The sequence below is a fragment of the Enhydra lutris genome, unplaced genomic scaffold, assembly GCF_002288905.1.
Source record: "Enhydra lutris kenyoni isolate GAN:26980312 unplaced genomic scaffold, ASM228890v2 scaffoldscaffold10, whole genome shotgun sequence".
NCBI classification, from domain to species: domain Eukaryota; kingdom Metazoa; phylum Chordata; class Mammalia; order Carnivora; family Mustelidae; genus Enhydra; species Enhydra lutris.
This window is the reverse complement of record NW_019154094.1, coordinates 43,924,452-43,942,150: the sequence shown is the minus strand read 5'-3', so window position 1 is coordinate 43,942,150 and position 17,699 is coordinate 43,924,452. Positions and strand designations below refer to the sequence as shown.

At 39.9% G+C, this 17,699-nt stretch overlaps 1 protein-coding gene across 3 annotated transcripts in view; it reads left to right on the top strand.

Annotated features, from left to right (window-relative positions):
- Positions 1-220: 220 nt before the first annotated feature.
- LOC111143939 (transmembrane and coiled-coil domain family 1) overlaps positions 221-17,699 on the top strand; it is a 253,758-nt gene continuing 236,279 nt past the window's right edge. The window contains exon 1 of one of the 3 annotated variants that reach the window (XM_022497969.1): positions 221-282. The gene's annotated coding sequence lies outside the window, so the exon portion shown is untranslated. Of the gene's footprint in view, positions 283-717; positions 846-12,007; positions 12,194-17,699 lie in introns of those variants that run through there. The other 2 variants (XM_022497970.1, XM_022497968.1) reach the window with 2 other exon arrangements.

Sequence of the window (17,699 nt, the reverse complement as noted above, 5' to 3'; positions counted from 1 at the left end):
GCGCCGCCGGCTGGGGGCGGAGGTTGTGGGCGGTGGCGGCGGGCGCGCGCGCTCTCGCCCCCTCGCGCCGGTTCGCGCTCCCGCGCCGGGGCTGAAGCGGCAGTGGCGGCTGCAGCGGCGGCAGCGGCGGCTGCGGCGGCTGCGGCGGCGCGGGGGGAGGGCCGGGAGGGGGGTGGTTGGGGGGGGATGGACCGGGCGCGGCGGCCGCAGCGGCAGGAGCCGGCGCTTGAGCTCGAGCCACGGCACTGGCGGAGACGCCGGCTGCTCCTCCCCTCCCCGCCGGTGAGTGAGAGCCCCCGCCCCGGATGCTGGCGGCGGCCGCGGCCCCTCACGGCCCTTCCGCCTCGGGTAGGGAGAGTCGTGAGGGGAGCGTGGCTGGTCTGCGCCGTCGACGCTGGCTGGGCCTCCCGCTCGCGGCCTGGCGCGGTTCGGACCCTCGATCGCCCCCGTTCGGGGCTGGAGCTCCGGGCCTAGGACTCGTCCTCCTGCATCCCGCCGGGCCTTTTTCCTTCCCAGTTCGTTCCGCTGTCATTTCGACCCTGGGGCTTCTCTCCCCACCCCCACTCTTCGCCCCCTTTCCAGCGCGCCCCCTCCGGGGCCGAGGGGAGGGAGGGGTGTGTGAGGAGTTGGGCCGGGGCCTGAGGGACTGTTCGGAGTAGACTGTAGGGGAGGTCTGGGGTCCTACGAGCCTTTGCTCGTCCTGGCGTCCCCAGAAGTTGGCCACTAGGGCTCAGCCATTGCCACCTGAAACCAGTTTTGCACCTTTTGTTTTGATTTTGAACTTGTTGTTTAAGGGAAGGAAGGAGCCCGCTGCCCTGGGAACGGGGGAAAATAGGTGCTGCAAGGTGGGTTGGGGAGGGTGGCTGGGGTTGGTCTAAGAGTGCCTTTTATTAATCCTTTTAGGAAGGGATAAGGGGGCTCAGTGAGTTGCCCCTTCCCTGAAGGGCCACAGATCCGTTTATAGCTTGCAAACCCGTGCTTTTTTTTTTTTTTTTTTTTCATTCTGAGGAAAGGTGTGTGTAGTGTTGGTCCAGTTGTTGATTTGGCTCATTCCTTAACAACATTGATAGTGAGGCGAATCTGTAGCAGAGTTTCTTGAAGCAGCCCACTTGAGCTGTTGGCTAATTTTCCCCCTTTTCTTTGGTGGCACCATACGTATGAGTGTTGGTAGATTCTAGTCAAAGCTTTTGCGGGCTGCCTATTCATCCTGACTTGTCACAGAGGAAAGGAAGAGGAAAACACACACTGTAATCCAAAATGGTTGTTATAAGTCTTACATACTTATAAGCATCTCTAGGAAAGATCTGCATTCCTAAATTAGCTAATTCTTAGTTAAAAAAAAAAATTCAGGGCTTGGAAAGCAGGTAGCTGCTTTAGAATAAAACTTTGATATATTTATGTCTTCTGACCAGTATTTTAAATTTTGGGAGTGATTGGCTAGACCAAATCCTTGTCTTTGAAATACCTGTGTATAGAAATTGTTGCAAAGCCTGGAGGAAAGAACCTTATGAAAATGTTAATGACAAGATTCCATCAGGGGCTAGATAACCTTTTTTTTACCCCCCTCCATTTGTAGATTAGAACAGTGAGACTGGTGTTGTGAGTAGGAGGTAGTTTTACTATTGTCCTGTAACAAACCATGCTTATAGGTGGGATTTTAACTATATCTTGTCCTCTCCCAACAGAGTTGGCTTGTATTTTTTTTGAAATCACACACCCACTCTCTGGCTAGTGTAGAAGGATTAAAAGCTGCTTCTGGTCTGTGGGCGGTAACCTTTTAATTTCTAAAGAGTTTTCAGTTGCTTACAGAATAGATTGCTGATCAGCGTAGGAAAAACTTAAATATTAAAATTTCATTAGCACGTGATCAAGGTCTGTTATAATTATGAGCAATAAGATTTGGCATGGTGTGGGTGTTGTGTACTATGTATAGGAAATTAGATTTCTCAGAGTATTTGCAACTTAAGATAAATAGAAGCGCAGGCAGCTGACAGAATGTTACACCTTCCAGTGGTTGAGAGAATCTTTTATGAGCAAAAAAATCCCTGTACAGTTTGATGAAGAAACTCAGTAACCTGGACTAGTTGGTGACAACCATTTCTTTAAATTGTTTGCCCCTTCTCTTAATTAGAATATTTCCCCTTTTCTGCAACAGTTTTTATGCCTGTCATGATATGTACAAAACCTATAATGGCTGAGGGCTTAAGTTTAAATTCCTCAGAATGACGTTTATGGATCATTCATTTATTTATTCATCAAATATTTATTGAGTCCTTATTTTGTTGCAAGAGGTTTTCTAAGTACTGGGCTATGGTGGGGAACAAAATAGACAAGGTCCTTTTTATTGAGCTTTTTTCTGTGTGTATGAGAATGAGGATAGCAAACAAACGTAATTCCAGGTAATGCTATAAATCAGCAATTAGCAAACCTTTTCTGTGAAAGACCAGAAAGTAAATATTTTAGGCTTTATGGGCCATATAGTTTCTGTTGCAACTACTGTGTTGTTTAGTGTAAGGTAGCCATGGGCAGTACATAAACAAGCACTTCTATGTTCTTTTTTTTTTTTTTTTTTTAAAGATTTTATTTATTTATTTGACAGACAGAGATCACAAGTAGGCAGAGAGGCTGGCAGAGAGAGGAGGAAGCAGGCTCCCCGCCGAGCAGAGAGCCTGACGCGGGGCTCGATCCCAGGACCCTGAGACCATGACCTGAGCCAAAGGCAGAGGCTTTAACCCACTGAGCCACCCAGGCGCCCCAGCACTTCTACGTTCTAATTAGACTTTTGAATTTCATATCGTTTTCCCATGTCACAAAATAATCTTTTTTTTTTTTTTTTTTGACTATACTAAAACATGGGGCAAGCTGGATTTGGCCTGTAGGTTGTAATCTGGCCCTTTATAGAGAAAGTTTGCTGATTCCTCATACCAGCTATGAGGAAAATAAGACCAGGTGATTTGACCAGTGAGCGACTGGTGGGGGACATGGAGAGGCCTCACTAAGAAGATATCTGAGTTGTGGTTTAAAAGATGGAAGAACTTTGCTGGCCAATGAAATAACAAGTACAAAGATCTGCAGGTAGAAATGAACTGCTCTCATGTTCCCCAGCATTGAGCTTTACATACCATGTCATTCTTGGCTTTGTCTTTTTTTCATTTTGTTCTTAACTAGGTTGCCCTCTTCCTGTCACGTTTTAAAAGTCTACCCGTAATAGAATCTAAGACTTGTAAGGTATCTTAACTTCCTACCCAATTGCTTTCTTCTAAAATGTGCTCAATGATTTTTCAGCTTCTGTTTGAAACCTTTGATGACATAAATTCATTACTTTGAGGTAGCCTGGCTTTAATTGTTAGAATGTTCTTCATGTTGTAATAGGATTCACCCTTTCTACCTTTTTTCCCTGATGCTGCCTTAACAGTGACCATGGAGGAAGCTGCAGTGGGGTTGCACCTCATTCCCAGGATTCAGTTCTAACTGAAGTCAGCACTTGAAATAAAAATCCTATAACATGAAAACTACACTTGAAAATCTTTTAAATTGTGGGGCACCTGGGTGGCTTGGTTGGTTAAGTGTCTGAGACTCTTGAACTCAGCTCAGATCTTGATCTCAGGGTTGTGAGTTTAAGCCTGGCTTGTGTTGGGCTCCATGCTGGTCGTGTAACCTATTTAAAAAAAAAAAAAAAAAAAAAAAAATCAGGGCGCCTGGGTGGCTCAGTGGCTTAAGCCTCTGCCTTCAGCTCAGGTCATGGTCTCAGGGTCCTGGGATCGAGCCCCACATTGGGCTCTCTGCTCTCTGAGCGGGGAGCCTGCTTCCCCCTCTCTCTCTCTGCCTGCCTCCCTGCCTACTTGTGATCTCTCTCTCTCTCTGTCAAATAAATAAATAAAATACTTAAAAAAATCCCTTAAAATGCTTAAAAAGCATTGTATGTATGTTTTTGTATGTATAGTGATATATTATTCTTATGTGCTTTGCAAACTGAGAGCCACTGAGCATTACTGAAGGAAGAAGATAGAAGAAATAAATTATTATGTAGATATGTAGACCTTAAACAATTTTGCTTTTTAAAAACAGCTGTCAAATCCCTATCAGAGAGTGGTGGATAGTGGAAAATTTTAATGTGTTCCTGCTCCTTGCAGGGCTAATTTTATTGTATTTTTACTTTAAGCCTTTATTACACTGATAAACATTTATAAATGTGTTGTGATGTTAAATGAGATAATATATATGGAAGCACATGGTAAGTGGTCAATAAATGTTCGCAAGATTTAGATTTAAATTTTTGCTTTAGTGGGCTCATATGCACACTGTCCTTTGAGAAGTTGCAGAGAAGAACTTGGCCACCTGCTTCCTGTCTTTCCAAATTGGCATTTCCTGTTGTGGCTTTACCAAACAGCTGTCACTCTCTATGTCCTTGAGTGTTGGTCACATTTTACCGGGAGGTCAGCTAGTAAGTTAAATGGCTGTATGATGTAACTGTTCTGCCACATGACTCTTAAAAAGTATTTGAACACTGCTGTCTCCCAGTTAAGTCTTCACTTTTCAGGGCTTAATTTCATTTCTTTCATTTCTTTTAGTCTTGTTTCTTCATCCTCTGGTTGTTCTTTTGAGTATACCAATTTTAGTATATGTGCTGCCGAAGTGAGCACTTTTATGAGTATACCAATTTATTCTATTTTACTTTGGTACCCTAAGTACATTTTAAGGTACAAACTCAACTTTTATCTCCTTGATGAAGTCTACCGTCATAATTCTAGACCTTCTCTATATTCCTAATATACTTTTATCTGCATTTCTCAATTTAATTTTTTTTTGTTTCATGAGCATTTTTCTTACCTCACAGTGAGACAGTAAGCTTTTTTTTTCCTATAAGATTTTATTTATTTATTTGTCAGAGAAAGAGAGACGGAACAAGCACAAGCACGGGGAGAGACAGGCAGAGGGAGAAGCAGATTCCTCACTGAGCAGGGAATCCAATGTGGGACTCGATCCCAGGACTCTGGGATCATGACCTGAGCCAAAGGCAGCCACTTAACTGACTGAGCCACCCAGGCTTCCCGAGACAGTACACTCCGTAAGGGCCAAAACCATGTTTCAGGTATCCACTCAGTTTTCCTTATTAACATATTAGTGTGGCACATTTGTCACAAGTAATGAACTAATATTGATATATTATTACTAAGTCTATACTCAGATTCCACAGTTTTTCCCTTAATGCCTACTCCCACCCCCGCTTTTTTTTTTTTTTTTTGGAGAGAAAGAACAAGCAAGCAAGGGGTGGGGGGAGATGGAGAGAGAAAGAGAGAATCTTTTTTTTTTTTTATTAAGATTTTATTTATTCTACAGAGATCACAAGTAGGCAGAGAGAGAGACAGGCAGAAAGAGAGGGGGTGAGGGAAGCAGGCTCCCTGCTGAGCAGAGAGCCCGATGCGGGGGCTCAATCCCAGGACCCTGGGATCATGACCTGAGCCGAAGGCAGAGGCTTTAACCCACTGAGCCACCCAGGCGCCCTGAGACAGAGAATCTTAAGCAGGCTATATGCTCAGTGCGGAGCCTGATGTGGAGCTCGATCTCACAACCCTGAGATCATGACCTGAGATGAAATCAAGACTTGGATACTTATTGACTGAGGTACCCAGGTGCCTCCCCTTAATGTCCCTTCTTGTTTTCCAGGATCCCATTCAGGATGCCACATTATATTTCATAGTTTTGTCTTCCCAGCTCCTCTTGGTTCTGACAGTTCTCAGGCTTTCCTTGTTTTTAATGACCTTGGCAGTTTCAAAGGTAATCAGTTAGGTATTTTTGTAGAATGTCCTTCAATTGGTTCTTGTGTGATGGTTTTCTAATCGTTTAGACCGATGTAATGTGATTTTGGAAAGACCACAGAGGTAAGGTGTCGTTCTCATTACAAATCAAGAGTACATGCTAGTGATATCACTTGCTGATGTTGATGTTAACCTTGATCATCCAGCTTGTGGTAGTGTTTGTTTTCTTAACTGTAAGTTACCCTTTTGTTCCTCCCTTTCTGTGCCATGATCTGGAAGAACGTTACTGTGTGTAGCCTACACTTAATGAGTGATGAGTTATGCTCCACCTCAGGGGTGGAGTATCTACATAAATTTTGTTGCTCAGGTTGTTTGAGGTTTGGCTTTTGGGAACTCTTTCACTTGGCTTCTGTATCCCTTCCCTTTGACATACTCCCACAGTTATGTGTGAATGAGTACTTTCTTTCTGGCAACATAAGATGCTCCAGGCTCATCTTTTATATATCATGTTCCACTCCCAATAGTCAGCCATTTTTCTAATGAGCCCTAGTTCCTTTTATTGGGAAATGGTATTAGAAACTAAGATTTTGGGTGCTAGATGTGCTAGTTGCGACTTGAATATTGTTACTTCTAGGCCATCTGAGTGATAGAACAAGGAGATACGTGTGTCTGTGTATATACACATCTGTAAATCTTTCTGTATGTAACCGTTTGTCTCTATATTAAGCCAAACATGAGTTCCTACTGCTGTTTCCAACTCTGATTCCTTACTTACCACATGGATCATTCTAACCTCCTCCACTTCAGCCCATGCTTCACTATCCATTTTCTTAGTTCCTCAATTCCAGTATACATTTGAAGTGGGTTCAGAATTGTTAATCTGGATACCTGTGGGAAGCGATTTTATCAAGTAGAACACTGTGCTTATTGATAGTTCCTTCTGTCTTTAGTCTTATAGACTCCACTTATTTCTACATTAGCTGGTCAGCACTTTATTTCTCTACCTGGTTTGTGAGGTTGTTTCACGTTTGTAATAGATTCAGGTTGTTTTGTCATATTCTGCATTTTTTGTCGAGACCCCTTTACATCTTAAAGGATTATTTAAAATTTTGCATACATTAAGACTTATTCTCTGTGCTTTAACACAGAATGGGTTTTGACAAACTTATAGTATCTTATATTCACCATTATGGTGTCCTCTAGTTTCACTCCTCTAAAAAATTTGTCCCTCACCTATTTAACTTGACTGATACCAGCCCCTGGCAATGATTGATCTGCTTACTGTCCCTTGCCTTTTCCAGAATGTCAATATTTTAAATTTTAAAAAGTATTTTTGAATGATTTTTTTAATGAACACATCATTTTGTTAAGTAGTGGGAGATGCAAGTACTAGACAGCCAACACTCTGGAAACATTTTTTCTATTGAGATAAAATTCATTTAACACAGTTCATCATTTTAACCATTTAAAATACACAGTTCAGAGGCTTTTAGAACATTCAGAATGTTGTGCAACAACCACTAACTAATTCCAGAACAGTTTCATCAACCCAAAAAGAAACTTCATATTAAACAGTTCTTCCCACCCTCCGGCAATCACTAGACTGATTTTTGTCTCTACCGGTTTGCCGATTTTGTACATCTCATTTAAGTGGAATTATGTAGCATATGGTCTTTTGTTTCTGGCTTTTGTTTAACAACATTTTTAAGGTTTATCCACATAGCATATTTCAGAACATAATTCCTTTTTTGAGGATGAATAATAATCCATTGTATGGACATACCACATTTTATTCATTTATCAGTTGATGGCCATTTGAGTTGTTTTCACTTTTTGGCTATTATGAATAATGCTGCTGTGAACATCCATGGAAAGTTTTCTGTTTGAACAAGTTTTAGGTTCTTTTGGGTGGATAACATACTGCTTTTGATAAATTTTATTTTCATATTGAAAGGGAAGTTATATTACCCAGTGGCTTATTTGGTGTAAAGTGAGGAAAGAATGCTACTTTCTCTTGGCATGATATTTATCAGTGAATAATGAAATCACATAATTTTCCTGTTGTCTTTGTAAAGAATTTTTGTCCAGATGGGGCAACAGTAGGTAGCCTTCCTTAGAATTCTGTTAGGGGAACATCCTGATTTATGTTTTGTACCATTTAGTTGTCTTTCCTAATAGCAAGTAGTCACTCATTGTGAAGTTGGATCAGAAGATCTGCTTGTGGTCTAAAGGAATCTGAGTGTATGAATTATTTTTAACATTATATATTCAGAGGGATAATAGGCAGGATTCCCATTCTGTAATCTGTTTGACATCTGTGATATTAATAGAGGTTTTATTCTTATTAACCACATTCCATCTGAGGTTTGGACTATAGTAAAGTGGCATTAAATATTAGTGTTTCATTTTAGCACTCAACCCTGAAGCTTTGTTTTGGAGTTATTGCTTCAACACCTTTGCTTTGATAAATTCATTTTCCTCAGCAAGACTTGGCAAAATTGTTCTTTTGCCAGTTTGGGGTAGCTTGATCAATTCATTGAAATCTAATGTTGTTTTTCATACTTCTTGAAAGGAAGGAACATTCTTTGCTGGCTTTATAAGCTTTCTTCTAAGTGACTTTGAGGTTCCCTGGAGATACTAAAATATAGATAAATTATATATTAACCACCAACATACTTTATCCCAAGAATATCTCTGTAGGCAAGGCCTTTTGTGTAGTAGAACACTGGGCTGGAACCAAGAGTATTTTAATTTTACTTGTCTAAAAACTCACTCTCTATTACTGGACCAGTAACTTATACCTTGGGACAATTTTTTGTTGAAAAGGTAATATTGACTTTATCTATAGGGATGTTGTGATAGGAAATTAGTTCTATTAATCAGGGTACTTTATTTTTGAAGACAAGCATTTTGAAAGATAAGTGTGTTATGAAAGTTTTTGTTAGTGCTTCTCCTCCCAATATTTTAACAATGTAGATGAATCTGTTATCTCATTATAATAAAAGCCTTTGTCAAATACTGTATCTGTATTCTGTTTACTACTTCTAGTGCTCTTCATTTTCCTGCATAGTTCCAGATTTCTCCTGGTACCTTTCCTTCTGAATGAAGGACTTCTTCAACATTTCTTGTAGTGCAGCTTTGCTGCTGATGAATTTTTTTAGCTTTTGTATGTCTAAAGAAGTCTTTTTTGCCTTGATTTATAAAAGCTGTTTTCACTAGATATAGAATTCTAGGTTGACAGTATTTTTCTTTAAGTATTTTAAAGATGTTTCCTCACTGTCTTTGTCCGCATTGTTTCCAGTGAGAAGTCAGCTATCATTCTTCATGCCTCTGTATATAATATGCGGTTTTCTTTTGGCTGCCTATTATTTTTCTTTCAGTTTTTAAAAATTCTGGTATAATACACAGAACATAAAATTTACCATCTTAACCATTTTAACTCTACTGTTCAGTGGTATTTAGTACATTCATATCATTGTGCAACCATCACAACCATCTTTTTCCCGAACTCTTCATCTTGCAGAAGTGAAGGGTACCTATTAAAAAAAGCAACTCCAAGGGGGCGCCTGAGTGGCTCAGTCGGTTAAGCATCTGCCTTTAGCTCAGGTCATGATCATGGAGTCCTGGGATCAAGTCCCACATTGGGCTCCCCGCTTGGGAGGGACCCTGCTTCTCCCCCTGCCTGCTGCTCCCTGTGTTTGTGCGCCCTCTCTCTCTCTCTCTCTCTCTCATTCTATCTCAAAAGAATAAATAAAAATTTAAAAAAAGAAACATTTGGGGTGCCTGGGTGGCTCAGTGGGTTAAAGTCTCTGCCTTCGGCTCAGGTCATGATCCCAGGGTCCTGGGATCGAGCCCCGCATCGGGGTCTCTGCTTGGCAGGGAGCCTGCTTCCTCCTGTCTCTCTGCCTGCCTCTCTGCCTACTTGTGATCACTGTCCAATAAATAAATAAAATCTTAAAAAAAAATAAAAAATAAAAAAAGCAACTCCCCATTCCCCAAGCCTCTGGTACCCACCATTTTGCTTTCTGTGATTTCAACTACTTTAGGTATTTCATATAAGTGGAATCATATAGTATTTGTCTTATTGTGACAGGGTTACTTCCCTTAGCATAATGTCACAAGGGTTCATCCATGTTGTAATATGTGTCAGAATTCCTTCCTTTTGAGGCCGAATACTGTTCTATTGTATGTATAGACCACATTTTGCTCTTCATTTTTCTGTCAGTGGACATTTGTGTTGTTTCTATGTTTTAGCTATTGTGAATAGATCTGCTATGAACATGAGTGTACAAATACCTCTTTGAGGTCCTGCTTTTAGTTCTTTTGGGTATGTACCCAGAAGTGGAACTGCTGGATCATATGGTAATTGTATGTTTAGATTTTGAGGAATTGCCATGCTGTTTTTCACAATGGCTCTGTTGTTTTACATTTCCACTAACAGTGCATCAGGTATCAAGTTTCTCCACATTCTTGCTAACATTGTTATTTTCTTCTTTTTTTTAATAGTAGCCATCCTAATGAGTATGAGCTGGTATTTCGTTGTGGTTTTGATTTGCATTTTTTAAAAAATATTTTATTTATTTATTTGAGAGAGAGAGAGAGAGAGCGAGCGTGCATAAGCACAAGCATGAGTGGTGGGGAGGGGGGTAGACTCCCCGCTGAGCAGGGAGCGGAATGCAGGGCTTGATCCCAGGATTGAGACTGTGACCTGAGTCAAAGGTAGATGCTTAGCTGACTTAGCCACCCAAGCACCCCTGATTTGCATGTTCTTAATAATTAGTTATGTTGAGCATCTTCGTGTATTAATTGGCTATTCATATATCTTCTTTGGACAAATGTCTGTTCATGTCCTTTGTCTGTTTTTCTATTGAGTTCATTTTTTATGGTTGTTGAGTTACAAGCATTCTTTCTATATTCTGGATATTAATTACTTATGAAATATATGATTTCCAGATATTTTCTCCATTCTGTATTCCTCTCTATGCCTTTTTTTTTTTAAGACTTACTTATTTATTTTCGAGAGAGAGAGCAAGCACATGTGTGTGCAAGCAGGGGAGGGGGCAGAGGAAGAGGGAGAAAGAATCCTTAATCAGACTCCTTTCTGAGCATGGAGCCTGACACGGGGCTCTATCTCTGCCTGCTCTTAAGATTTTTTTTCCCCTTATCTCTGGATTTAAGGAAATTGATTTCAATTATTTCTTGGTGGAGTTTTAGCTTTCTTTGTTTCTTGAACTTGGTGTTTGTTGAGCTTCTTGTATCTGTAGGTTTGTCATTTTCATCAAATTTAGCAGAACATTTTTGGATATTGTTTTTTCAGATCTTCCCTCTGCCAAGTTTCCAATTACACATAAGTTATTAGGCTCCTTAAGTTTGTCCCATGGCTCACTGATGCTGTGCCCTTTTTTTCCCCCAGTTTTCTTGTATTCTGGGTTTCATTTTGGACAATTTCTGCTTTTATGTCTTTACATTCACAAATCTCTTCTGCATTGTTTTATCTGCTCTTAATCCATTCAGTGTATTTCATTTCAGTCCGCTATATATTCTGTAATTTGTAGTTTGATAGAAATGCAGTGACATGGCAGGTATCAGGAAGTACTATTTTAATTTGCTGTCAAAATAAAAGATTCCTAATTCTGTAAGCTATTAAAGGGTATATAAAACTACCGTAAGTGTTGAATTAACCTTGTCTCTCGGTTTCCACATTGATTTTGTTTTTCTGCCAGACCTACCTAGGCATTTTTTTGCATGTTATTTTATATTTCCTTTTGACGTGGATATCTGCTGACATAGACATCTGTTCTATAATTCTTGTTTTATAAGGCACCAGAGTGCTTGGTCTGTTTGCCCAACTACCTAGTATTATTTGTCTGTATTTGTTTGGTTGTAAGATATGAGCATCATCTTGCTATAAAAAACATGAAATAATTTTTTATACTTTGTTTTACTATACTGCTTATTTATTAATAACCAGAGAGCTGGATTACCTGCTGAAGTGTACCTTTGATTGCAGCTGTTATTGATAACCTCTGTGCCACCTGGGCTTGGCCACTTGTATTTCCTCCATGTGATCTTTTAATGTTACTAATATCAACTTAAAAAATTCTGCAGACTGACAACTGGTAATTGTTTGCCAGCCAGTCATTTGCATTTAGTAGTGTTTCTCCTCTTGCTCCCTGTCCCAGCAGGTGGTACTTTCTCGAGGACACACCCACAGTTAGCCCTTTCTTCAGATGCTGAACTTGGTGAACAGCTGCTCTTGATCACAAGATTTAGAAGACACAGTCTCCATCCTCCCAGGCTGGATCTCTTTTGATATGGATCTTCTGTTTCTATGTCTTTTTAAAAAATAACTTTCTGGGAAATACTTTGGATTACAACTGTTCATCCTCATCTATGCAAAGAAAGGAAAACTGTTGTGCTGGGATTTTGAGGAGGTATGTCTTTTTTCTTCTATTGCAAAACTGCATCACTTAGGCCCTCAGAGCAATAGACAATAATGACTTAACATTGACTCTTTCCTTACTAGAACTTCATTCTTATTCATTCACTTGTTCCATATTCCCTTTCTCCCATTCTCGCTTTTCCCCCTAACTATTGTCATGATTTAATAAGAACTTTCTTGATGTGTGGATATAGCAGCTCATTTCTTACATTCTTCCTGAATGTCTTTGGACTCTGGGTTAGACTTAAAAGTGACAGGAAGCTGTTTGAATACTTAGCCTCAAGTTGGGATTGTGACTGTGATGAACAGAGTTTGTTCTCATTCTGGATAGACACTGGGAAAGTTAGTATCTTTAGGGTAATATGTAGCTATATGATATTGTAGGCTGGTTCAGTATCATTTGTAAGAGGAGATAGGATATTGGAGATTTTTTTAAAAAGATTTTACTTAATTATTTAAGAAAGAGAGAGAGAGAGCTAGAGATAGAGATGGATATGTGGGACTCGATCTTAGGACCCTGAGATCATGACCTGAGCCGAAGGTAGATGCCTAACTGACTGAACCACCCAGGTACCCCTCACATTGGAGAGTTTTGAATTAAAATTTGACAGACTTCAATCCCAGTTTTGACATTGTCACTGCCATGCTTTGAGTTATAGAGTATGTTTGTTTTCACATCTCCAAAATTCAGGTTATCATTACTTGCTTTATACAAACCTCATGGGGTTGTTGAGGGTCAGGTGAGAAATTTTGTGTGGAAGACTATTTTATCACTATAAAGGCTTGTTACTGCATTGCAGAGAGCTGTAGGCATCTTTTTACCTTTTACTCGAAGACTCAGTTTTTATTTCTGCAGACTTTTTGATCGTACAGCCCTGTTAAGAATTGGATTTTTACATTTCCATACTTAATCATGGATGAACAGTAGTGTTTCTAGTGCCTAATTACATGGTAGGTGCTCTGTATATTTTAAAAAGTGGATTTGTTGAATATGATGCTAAGAAAATGTCGGTTTGTATGGTAAGGAACTATTTTACAAAATCTACTGTATAGTGTTTTGAAGAGAAATATCATTTGTTTATTGTTTTATGCATTTAAAAATATTTATTGAGGACTAACTAGGTTCTGGGCTCTGGGGAAGAAAAGAAAAATTTCTGCTCTCATGGAAGTTATTTCATGTTTTATGTGGGGAGATAGAATAAACAAGGTAAAAAAGTAAAAATCATTATTTTATAATGACAAGTTTTTTTTTTTAAAAGATTATTTATTTATTTATTTGACAGAGATCACAAGTAGGCAGAGAGGCAGGCAGAGAGAGAGAGAGAGGGAGAAGCAGACTCCCCGCCGAGCAGAGAGCCTGATGCAGGGCTGGATCCCAGGACCCTGGGATCATGACCTAAGCTGAAGGCAGAGGCTTAACCCACTGAGCCACCGAGGCGCCCCATAATGACAAGTTCTAATGAGAAAAGTAAAGCAGGAAAGAACAATAGGGCATATTGAAGGGAGGGATTGAGTGGTCATAGATGGCTCACAGAGAAGGTGACATTTGAGTGAAAGCTTGAAAGGTGTGAGAGAGTAAGCCATGCAGATAAATGAATGAAGGCAAGTGCAAAGGTCCTGAGACAGAAACTTGCTTGGGAAATGGCAAGAACTGGAAGGGTAGGTGCTTATCTTGTGGAGCCTCAGGGAAGTACTTTCCAAACTTTAATGTGCATATGGTTTATGTAGGTGGTTGTTGTTAAAACTCAGATTCTAATTTTGTAGGTTTGAGGTAGGGTTCATTTCTAACAAGCTCCCAGTTGCTGCTAGTACTGTTGGTCCTTTGTAGGGCTTTAGCTTTTAAGCTGAGTGATATGGGAAGTCTTCAGAGAATTTTTGGGTGGTGGCATGCCATAATCTGATTTCCATTTTGACATCATGCCTCTGGCTGCTGTGCTGGTAATACGCTGGTGGTGGGTTTGGCAAGGGCAAAGGCAGGAACACCAGTTAGGCTATTGCTGTAATCCAAGTGAGAGAAGATGACAGTTTGCACTGTGGGGTGGCAGTGAATGTGGTGACACATGGTCTGGTTCTGGATATAATTTTCAAGTATTATCAACTGATTTTGCTGATGGTTGTGTGCTCTGAAAGAAAGGAAGGAGTTAAGGACAATTTGAAGGTTTTTGCTCCAAGTTCCTGCAAGGACACTATTTATTCATATGGGAAAGACTAAAAGAGTAACAAGTTTGGAAGGGAAGAACAGGAGCTCAGGTTTGAACATATATTATAGATGCCTACTAGACTTAGTAGAGATGTTAAGTAGGTAGCTGGTTTATGAATCTGGTATTTAGGAGAGAGGATCTGCTGGAGGTGTGCCACTGGGTGTTACTGACAAAAATATTATATTTAAGTCAGGAGGCTGGGTGAAGTCACCAAGGAAATGAATAGAGATAGAAGTAAGAAGTTGAAGAACTTAACTCTGGAGTGGACTAGAGGTTAGAGTCTTTAGAAGTGAGGAAGATGAGGAACAGTCAAAGGAGACAGCTTCAGCCTGGGAAGTAGGAAGAAAGACAGGTGAGAGGTTATCCTGAAGCCAAATGAGGAAAGTGTTGTTATCAACTGTGTTAAATACTAAACAGTTAAGAGGAGGGCTGAGAAATAACCATTTATTTAGCAATGTGGAAGTTATTGGTAATCTTGGTAAGAATAGTTTCCGGAGGCAATGGGAATAAAAATCTGTTTGGAGAGGTTGCTTTTCCAACAGTAAAACAGTCCTAAACCCTGATGAGGTGGTATTTAGGTAAAAATATGTAACTCTAGATAAATGTCTGGGATAGGAGAAGATTTAAGATGTTTAAGCACTGTTATAGCAACTGGTTTGATTAATTGCTCATTTAGAGTAATATTCAAAAGTGTGCTTTGAAATCTTTAAGGTACCCTAAACCACTGATTCTTAGTTCCTGAATTTTTATTTCATGCCTTTAGGGTTTTCAAATCATCCTTAGCAGTTATGATAAAAAAGAAGAAATGTAAGGGTTGGTTAGGAACCATCAGGCTCTCAGCTACTCTTCTTTCCTAGGTTACAAGTATTTAAAGACACTTTAAATACTAATTGGTAGTCAAAGGGGACTGTGAGAAACTCCTCATACTTACCTATTCCTTAGTGGAAGTTTTCCATCTTTGTAGCATACTCAACCTGACGATCTTGTGCAAACAACCAAAAATAGATAAGTTATGCTTAGATACAACTTAATCAGGCTTTATGGAACACCTCTTTTTCTTCATTTATTTATTTAAAAAATATCTATCAAATACTTGCATAAATGTTTGGTTCTGTTGTAGCTACTGAGATGCAATGCATTAAAGTTTCTGCCTGACTGGAGCTTATGTTCTAGTTGGAATGAAGTAGCAGATTGAGACCAAAACTTGTTGGTGGTCTGAGACTAGTACCGGTTGTCTTAAAATTGTGTGGTCATATGGGAATCACAAAGAAATAAAATTGTAGGAAATAGATTAACATAAAACACTATGCCGCTGTTAAACATTGACACAAATTACTTTATTTCCATTAGAATTTAAGCTACATTAGTTTCCATGGATAGATACAAAGTTTATCACTTAAGATATATTATACTGTAAATAACAGTAGCAATATCTAACAGCTGCCTAAACAGTAAAGACTCTAAATTGTTTCATGTAAATAGAAACAAGGAAATAGGTGGTTCAAAGCTAGTTTGGTAGCTTGGTAATATTTATTAGACCCAGGTTTTCCCCCACTTTAACTCTGTTATCCTCAGTATTGTTTTTTCAGTTTCTCTGTGTAGCCTAATGGTTGTAGGATGACTGCCTTAATTTTAAGCAGCACAACTAACTGCATTCAAAAACAGGAAATGGAGGGCGAAATATTTTTTTAATGGGAAGGCTCGGTCATTTTAAAAGGGGGGGGTGGGAATAATTCCCAGAAAAGTCTCCTAAACAATGCTTCATGAACTTTAGGAGTAATTGTAAGACTGACCTAGGGAACTTGTTAAAATGTAAATTCCACTGACAGAGATTCTGAAATCTGTAGGTTTTTAGTGGGGTCTGTGAATTTGTATCACTAATGCACTTGCGTTTGATGCTGATGCTGTGAATTTGAGTAGCACTGCCTCATTTCAGAGAGGGTCATATTGCTTGCTGCCCCTCACCCCAGGCATATCTGGGAACGTGATTACCTGGCAAAGAGAATATGATAGCCATAGTTGGCTTAAGCTGGTCATGAGTCATCTCTTGGGGTTGGGCACATTACCATCCTGAGCAAATGTAAATTCTGATTAAGGAGGAAGAAGGGGGAGCGCCTTCCTCATTAGGAAGCCATCCTGGGTGGCTCAGTGGGTTAAAGCCTGTCTTTGGCTCGGGTCATGATCCCAGGGTCCTGGGATCGAGCCCCGCATCAGCTCTCTGCTCAGCGGGGAGCCTGCTTCCCCTTCTCTATCCTCTCTGCCTGCCTCTCTGCCTACTTATGATCTCTTTCTGTGTCAAATAAATAAATAAAAAAAAATGAGGAAGAAGGGAAAAATGGCTGTGGGATTGACAACTAAGCATCTAGCACTTTTTTTTTTTTTTAAGATTTTATTTTTATTTATTTGTCAGAGAGAGGGAGAGAGAGCGAGCACAGGCAGACAGAATGGCAGGCAGAGGCAGAGGGAGAAGCAGGCTCCCTGCCGAGCAAGGAGCCCGATGTGGGTGGGACTCGATCCCAGAACGCTGGGATCATGACCTGAGCGGAAGGCAGCTGCTTAACCAACTGAGCCACCCAGGCGTCCCTAGCACTTTTGCTATTATAAAAGTTTCAGTGAATATCCATGCTTCAAAGAAAAGGTAGGTATAGTTAAAAATTTTATAGATATTTCTAAATTACTCTCTAAAGAATTGGAATCAATTTATATTCCTATCAGCAATTTGTATAGTACTTCTTTCCACTCCTTATTAGATATGTTACCTACTTGGATAGGCAAAAAAATGTTATCACATTATAGATTTGTTTATTATTTTTAAAATAGGTTCCATGCCCAGCATGGAGCCCCCAATGCAGGGTTTGAACTCATGACCCTGAGATCAAGACCTGAGCTGATATCAAGAGTCAGATGCTTAAATTACTGAGCTACCCAGGCGTCCCACATTCTAGATTTAATTTAATTTGCTTTTCATCTCACATCTGTCAGAATGGTTAAAATAAAAAACATAAGAAACAGTGGTGTTGGTGAGGTTGTGGAGAAAAAGGAACCCTAATGCATTGTCATTGAAAATGCAAACTGGTGCAGCCACTGTGGAAAACAGTATGGTGGTTCCTCAAAAAATTAAAAATAGAGGGGCACCTGGCTGGCTTAGTTGGTAGAGCGTGCAACTCTTGATCTCTGGGTCATGAGTTTGAGCCTCACGTTGGGTGTAGAGATTATTTAAAAAAGAAAAAAGTTAAACATTTATGATCCAGTAATCATGCTACTCTAAGTATTTACCTAAAAAATACAAAAACACTT